This window comes from Sminthopsis crassicaudata, chromosome 3 (genome assembly GCF_048593235.1).
Source record: "Sminthopsis crassicaudata isolate SCR6 chromosome 3, ASM4859323v1, whole genome shotgun sequence".
NCBI classification, from domain to species: Eukaryota; Metazoa; Chordata; class Mammalia; order Dasyuromorphia; family Dasyuridae; genus Sminthopsis; species Sminthopsis crassicaudata.
In genome coordinates, this window is record NC_133619.1 from 125,327,050 (window position 1) to 125,334,011 (window position 6,962).

At 33.7% G+C, this 6,962-nt stretch overlaps 1 pseudogene; it reads right to left on the reverse strand.

Moving 5' to 3' along the window:
* Nucleotides 1–4,259: 4,259 nt before the first annotated feature.
* LOC141561914 (isocitrate dehydrogenase [NAD] subunit alpha, mitochondrial pseudogene) lies at nucleotides 4,260–6,303 on the reverse strand (annotated as a pseudogene).
* Between the last annotated feature and the right edge of the window lie 659 nt (nucleotides 6,304–6,962).

Genomic DNA, 6,962 nt, shown 5'->3' on the forward strand with positions numbered 1-6,962 from the left:
TATATATATATATATATATATATATATATATATATATATATATATATATATATACATATGCATAGTTGGATAGTATTAACAAAATTAATATGAACTTTAAAGGCACAATAATATATATACATGCATATATATATGTACCTTCACACACATATATCCACCCATTCACATATATATATGTAAATATATATATATGTATATATATATATATATATATAATATATGTAAACACATGTACATTTATAACTTTCCAGTTTACATTTTTTTCCTTACAGACCTTCTGATATAGTAATAGCTGTGAGAAGTAACAAAATAAGAAAAAAAGATTATGGTCATGTGAAGCTTAAAGTAAAACTAAGAGATGAGATGCCATGTTTATATTAATCATAGTTAAGCCAGTTCTTTTTCTCATCATTAATCATATAGTAACTATCTGACTGAATTGTTTATAACTGATAAGAAAAAATGACATTTGTAAGGGACATTAATTTATTTTGAGGATATTAAAAAGCAGAATATCATTCTAAGTAAACTATAAAAACTACCACATAAGTCTACTATGCACTTTTAAATATAACATCAATTGGTGTTACTTGATAATAAATTTATTTTATATATTATGGGGGTTTCTTTTTAAGTATTAAAGAAGTAAATTATCTTCTTTTTTTTTCTGATGCAATTAGGATTAACTGACTTGCTCAGGGTCACACAATCAGGGAGTGTCAAATGTCTGAGATCAGATTTGAACTCAGGTCCTCCTGACTTTAGGGCTGGTGCTCTATTTACTGCAAAGCCAATTATCTTGTTTCCCACATGAAACCAATCCACATTTGTAAATATGTTTGTATTATGAAAAATTCTAAAAAACATTATTATAGAATATTTTTTCTTTTTAATGAAAAAATATTTGATTTAACATTTTAAATCACTTACTAGTTGCATTTCTTAAGATGACTTTTTCAAGTTTTCATAAACAGAGTATACTGAGTCCTTACTGTGCAATTAAAAAAGCATTAGCTATGTGTTTCAATATAACAAGTGAAACAAGAGTTCTTTCTATCTTCCTGCTCCAAATCCCCTGTTGCAGGTGGACTCAAACAATGGGCTTTAGTCATCTTGGACATAAGTGCCTGCCCTACTGGTTGCTGTCTTTAATTTTTTGTTTGTTTGTTTGTGGAGGCCATTAATGTATTTGTACATTGTTGGTATGCCCCAGAGTAAACCCATTCCAACCAGATTTCTATAAAACTTGGGTTCACATTCCTCTTTATTGAATTGAAAATTCAAAGAAACAATAAAGAGATTGCTCCTAGTGAATCTTTTGGCCAACCTAATTTTTTTAACTGTAGTATCTTGATAAATATTATCTTTCTTCCTGAATACTTGAAGAGAATCTCATCCATATAAATGAAATATTTGCAGCATTATCTAGCTTAATATTTTGTCCCATTCTTTCATATCTTACTTAAGTTGTAAGCATTATATTTTTTCTCATTCTGCCTTAATTTATAGATAGGGGGATTTAATCCAAAACTTTTGTCTTCAATCTATTATTAATATGCATTAATTGCATATTTTCTATTGGTTTCCAAATGCAAACCAGCATTATATTAATTAGTTATTACTTAAACATTTTGATTAGAAATTCCCTCATAGGCAGTGCAAAGCAGAGGGTGAATCTAATTGTAAATTAATATTTAATCAAGCAAACTCAGGTCTTGAAGAATTTGGAAAAGTGAGAGACATTAACGTTGACTACAATAATCAGGGAAGACTTCATGAGAAGCAGTTATATAGAAAATGTACAGTCATGAATTGTTTCTAAGTTGAAAGCTCAAGGTGAACCAGGAAGAACAGCTTAATTGTAACTACTAATAGGCCATGTAATCAAACTGCACTAGGGCCTAAGCACACACACAGAGCATAGGCCCTGCTCAGGCTTGTATAAGTAGAAAGAACAAAACGGTATGTGACTTCAAAATAGGGTTGAAACTAAGAAGATCACTGGAAGCTGTACTTCCCATGTGTTCTTGATATAACTACCAGTCTATTTGCCAAGTAAGGATAATTTCCTTCAGTTCTTGCTTTATTATTAGTTCTCATTGCCACAGATTACAGATCTGGTACAGAGAATCAGTATGATTTTTGTGAGTTAGAGCTGGAATCAGCATCAAGAATACCTGAGTTTAAACCCTCTGAGTAATTTCTAATTGAATAAGTTACTATATTCTTATCTATAAAATCGTGTAGTAATTAAACCTAATATGCTTAGTTGTGAATAGCAAACCTTAAAACAACATTTAACGGAACAACTATTATTATCCCAAGAACAGTTAGTACTACAATTATACTTTGAAGAAAGGTAAAGATTTAAATATTATCCTAATATATATTTTTTTTTTAGTTTCTAAAATTTAATTATGTGACTATTTATTTTGAATCCAACAAGTATTCTCATAGTTAGCACAATCCACCAAAAATGCAGTTAGCAAGATAAATAGAATGAAGTAAACTTTGAACAAACTAAAATCCTGGTCATAAGCCTAAGGGATTTCCTTTTCTTCATGAGGGATTAAGGAGTGACTAAAGCACAATTATTCTGACTAAGAGTATGATATGAAATATTTACCATCTTATTCCCATAGCTTCATGCAGCTATACAAGGAATGTCAATTAACAATCCTCAAAGTATACTAACATACAAAACCAAAACAGAATCACAAAACATGGTGAGGAGAATTTATCTAACAAAGGAGTTTAATTTTGGATGACTGGAAATCTTCCTTCATTCCTCCTATCAGTCTAAGCCCCCAGATGTCAGCATGGAGTCTCTGAGGACAAACAAAATTTTGGGGCCTCAAGAAGCCTAATCATCACCTTTAAAAATATAAGGAACATAAAGGAAGGCTTTGCTAGTTAGTCTGTAAATCCATCTGTAGCCACTCCAGTTTATGCAGCTGGACAGAAAGTTGTGTTATTGTTGTTATTAGTTCAGAAAAGGCAACAACTTGGTGTTCTCTGCAGAAGAATGAATTGATGCTAAAATATGCAATGAGGAGTGAGTCAATATCATGGGTTTCTAAATGCAGCTTAAGAGCTGACTGTTTCCTCTCAGATGACAAACAGACCTTGAGCAGTACTTTTTTCCAGCTGGGCCAACTTCTTCATTAGCAGGGCAGCAGGCACAGGACACACAACACATCTAATGCAGTGATAATTCCCTGGGGTGGAAATTTCCATTACAACTATGCAGAAAGCTTTTCTTATTCAAAATGTACAATAAACATTTGATTCAGGGAAATATACTTTTTTTTCACTGAAAATGAAGAAAAGAAATATTAAACCATCTTAAAAATAACCACACAACATCATGTAGGATTTTTAGAATGCTATCTTTCATGGGTTATCTAGTGTTTAAAACCAAAACATATATATATCTTTGGGTCTGCCATCTTTATTCACACATACAATAAATCTTTTGGAAAATAAATCTTTATTTCTTAGTTTACTACACAACATTAAAACATATCATCTGTGTTCTTTCTGATGTAACTCTCCTTTTATGCTCATTTATTTTTATAAGAATGTCATCTTTCTTTTGTTAATACCTGTTTTATTTCATTTTACTTTATATACTCCAAGGAAAATTGCAATTTTCTTTAAAAATTAGCTATTTCTTCTGTAAATTCAGTATCTTGATATTTACAGTGAGTCTTTTAGTTGAGGAAGAAAAGCTATTTTAACTGAGGTGTAAAGTGATTAACAAGGGAAAATGAAAGAACAGAAATGCAATCTTATAGTATATAAAATATATTCAATAGAGAGGGACATTTAATGAATAAAACAAAACATTTGAAATAAAATCTATTGAAAGTAGGCACTGTAGTAGTGGTTCTCAACCTTTTAAAATAGGGCTCCAGTTCACTGTCCCTCAGACTGTTGAAGGGCCAGACTATAGTAAAAGCAAAACCTCACACTCTGTCTCCGCTCCTCAGCCCATTTGCCATAACCTGGTGGGCCGCATAAATGTCCTCAGCAGGCTGCATCTGGCCCACGGGCCGTAGTTTGAGAACCCCTGATTTGGAGGATCAATGGGGAGCCTGGGCACAGAGCATATTAAGAAAAGGCCCAATTTATAATGTTTGCTCTTTTAAAACATATACAACCCCAGTATCCATGGATGGTAGATAGTTTGCAATAACTTTTTTCTATTTTGTTCTTTAGTCCTAATGACTGCAAAGCACCTACCAACATTTTTTCTTTTAATCTAAATCTTCTACTTGTTGACAGATATCCTTTGTGAAGTCTGAGCATTTGGTGTTTCCTCCCAATCTTTTGTGAGGATCTTTCCATCTTTAATTGTTGCACAGTCTGCAATCTCCATTTTTGTCATGTGGTCACACATTTCCATGTGCTACAGCATTGTTACAACACTCAGAAGCAGGGCAATGGAATTGGCTGTGTCCTTCCCATCAATGTCTGGGATAGTTCTGTGAACCATGTAAAAAAAACTGTGACTTATTGGCAGCAATGTTTTCACTCAATGTGACATAAAGGACGTCCTGATGCAGGTTTGACATCACAAGAACATAATCTGGGAGTGATCTTGTATCATATTGAAACATGCAGTATCAAGATACATCACTTTAATTTCTTATCTTTACAGTTTTCTGTAACTTTCCTGCACTTTTGGAGAAAAAAAAACTCATCTGATATTTGCCTGATATTTGCTTTGTGCACAGCAGTCTCATTGCTTTGATGATTGTTCCTAGCATACTCAAAAGGCACATTTGACATCACTTCTTCAGTGATGAGTTTGATACTCTGTATAACACCTCCACAATTGTATGCTCAATATACTGTAATCTCCTTTGGTATTCTCCTAAATTATGACATTTATATCTATCTATCTATCTATCTATCTTTCTATCTATCTATCTATCTATCTATCTATCTATCTATTTATCTATCATCTATCTATCTGTGTGTGTGTGTGTGTGTGTGTGTTTGTGTGTGTGGAGGAGTTTTATGCCCTTCGTGGAGACATGTGGATATGCAGGTGTAGAAAGATCAAAAGTTTTACAAAGCAGTAGATTTAAAGAAGGATGTCAAACTACTATTGGTATCTTTAAGGGATCTTTCAGTCTTTTCTTGGTTTTGTTTATGGATTCTTTGGTGTCAGGAGGAATCTTCTGCTTTCCTTCAGGCCCTTTAATGGCAGTGATATTTTTCTCTTCTCACTGAATGGGTGCTTTGGCAAGATAAAAACAAACAAACAAACAAACAAAAAAATCTTCATAAGAGAAACTGAGATTTATGGTCCAATAATTTCTGTTCTCTTAGGATTAAGGTCACTGTGTGTGCAAAACCTCATATCACCTGTCTTGGGTTGTTAAAGGCCCCAGGAGCTGAGATATCTTCATATTGGAATGGGGCATTACATCTGGTCCTCAAGCCCTGCAGGAGGGAAGGCAGGAGGCCAAGGTATTCCCTTTTCCTCCTAATTAATTTTCAATAAAAGACAAATCTTATATTAGAGACATTCTGAGATCCTTATTTGTTTTTCTATTCTCATTTGGGTCAAATTCCAGTCACTAGCTTTAACTGCAAGTTTTTCTATGTTTTATGCTCTGGTAATCCCAAAGATCCACTGTGTATCCTCAGTCCTTCCAAATCAATACTCTAGAGAACAGGAGGAAAAAAATTCATTCTGTTAAGTACCATCATCTGTATGTCTTCTTGCTCCATATGGTCCATTTGATGATTATTACAGGTCTTTCCTCTAAAATCATTCATGCGCAAATTTTTCCTAAGGCATACCTTGTGTGTGACTAACAACCATGGAACATAGCCTATTATTACTGAGCATTTACAATGTATATAGCACTTAATCACCTCGACTCTTCCCTACCAACTGCAGAGAGCATAACAACATGCCCTCCAGAGGTATAAGAACAGAAACCCCTTATTTTGTAATGTTTGGGGCCTTCCTGCTCGAACCATTTGCATCCTTGGATTTGAATGGAGAATCACTTTTCTCTAATTAGTGGCTTTTTGTGGTCAGTTACTCCTTTGAGGAAAGAAAAAATGGCATACATAAGTCAGAAGCTGAGAGACCTGGCACAGTTTATATGTGACTGGGCAGAGTATCAGATACATCTAGTAGTGAATTCAGATGATTTTGCCTCCATCCTGCCCTCAAACAGGGTTGAAACATGAAAGTCGCAAAAGCAGCCTTGCAGAGAGCTGCTGCTATTATCTACAGGTACCTGAAGTGTCTTCTTCCTTCTTGGTTAAGGAGGCCATTTAGTGAAGTGGGAGGGAAACAATAAGGCTTCCATAGTAGTTATGTTGCCAACTTTTAGCAATCTCAGGTGAGTCTGTCACTTTCTATTCCTGTGACTTTGGGCAACTCATTAAATTTCTTTTATTTTGTTTCTTCATTTGTAAAGTGGAATTGAACTGAATACTCACTAAATTCTCCTGCAGCTTAAAATCTATTACCTTCCTCATAGCTTAAATGCATAATAACGTCTACACATGGTATAAGTCTATATTGGGATATACTTTCATGGCTTTGGCTCAATAGATTTAATACAGCCAATAGTCAAAATAAGTATATGTAGAACATGTACAATGTGGTAGGAATATCCAATCATTGTAAGTAAAATGTTTTGTAAATGTCAAGCCCTCTAGAAATATGGGTTGTTCTAAGTTAATTAAGTTTATTTTGGTTAGACTTTCACATAATCATTTATGTTACTAACCAGCTAGAAGGCACAATGGATGGAGTACTGGTCCAAATCTGCCCTCAGACATTTAATAGTTGTGTGAGCACAGGCAAGTGACTTAACTAATAATAATAAATATTTTTAGTCCTAGAGTCAAGAAGATATGAGTTCAAATCATGTCTCAGAAATTTAATACCTATGTGATCTAGGCAAGTCACTTAAACTCTGTTTCTC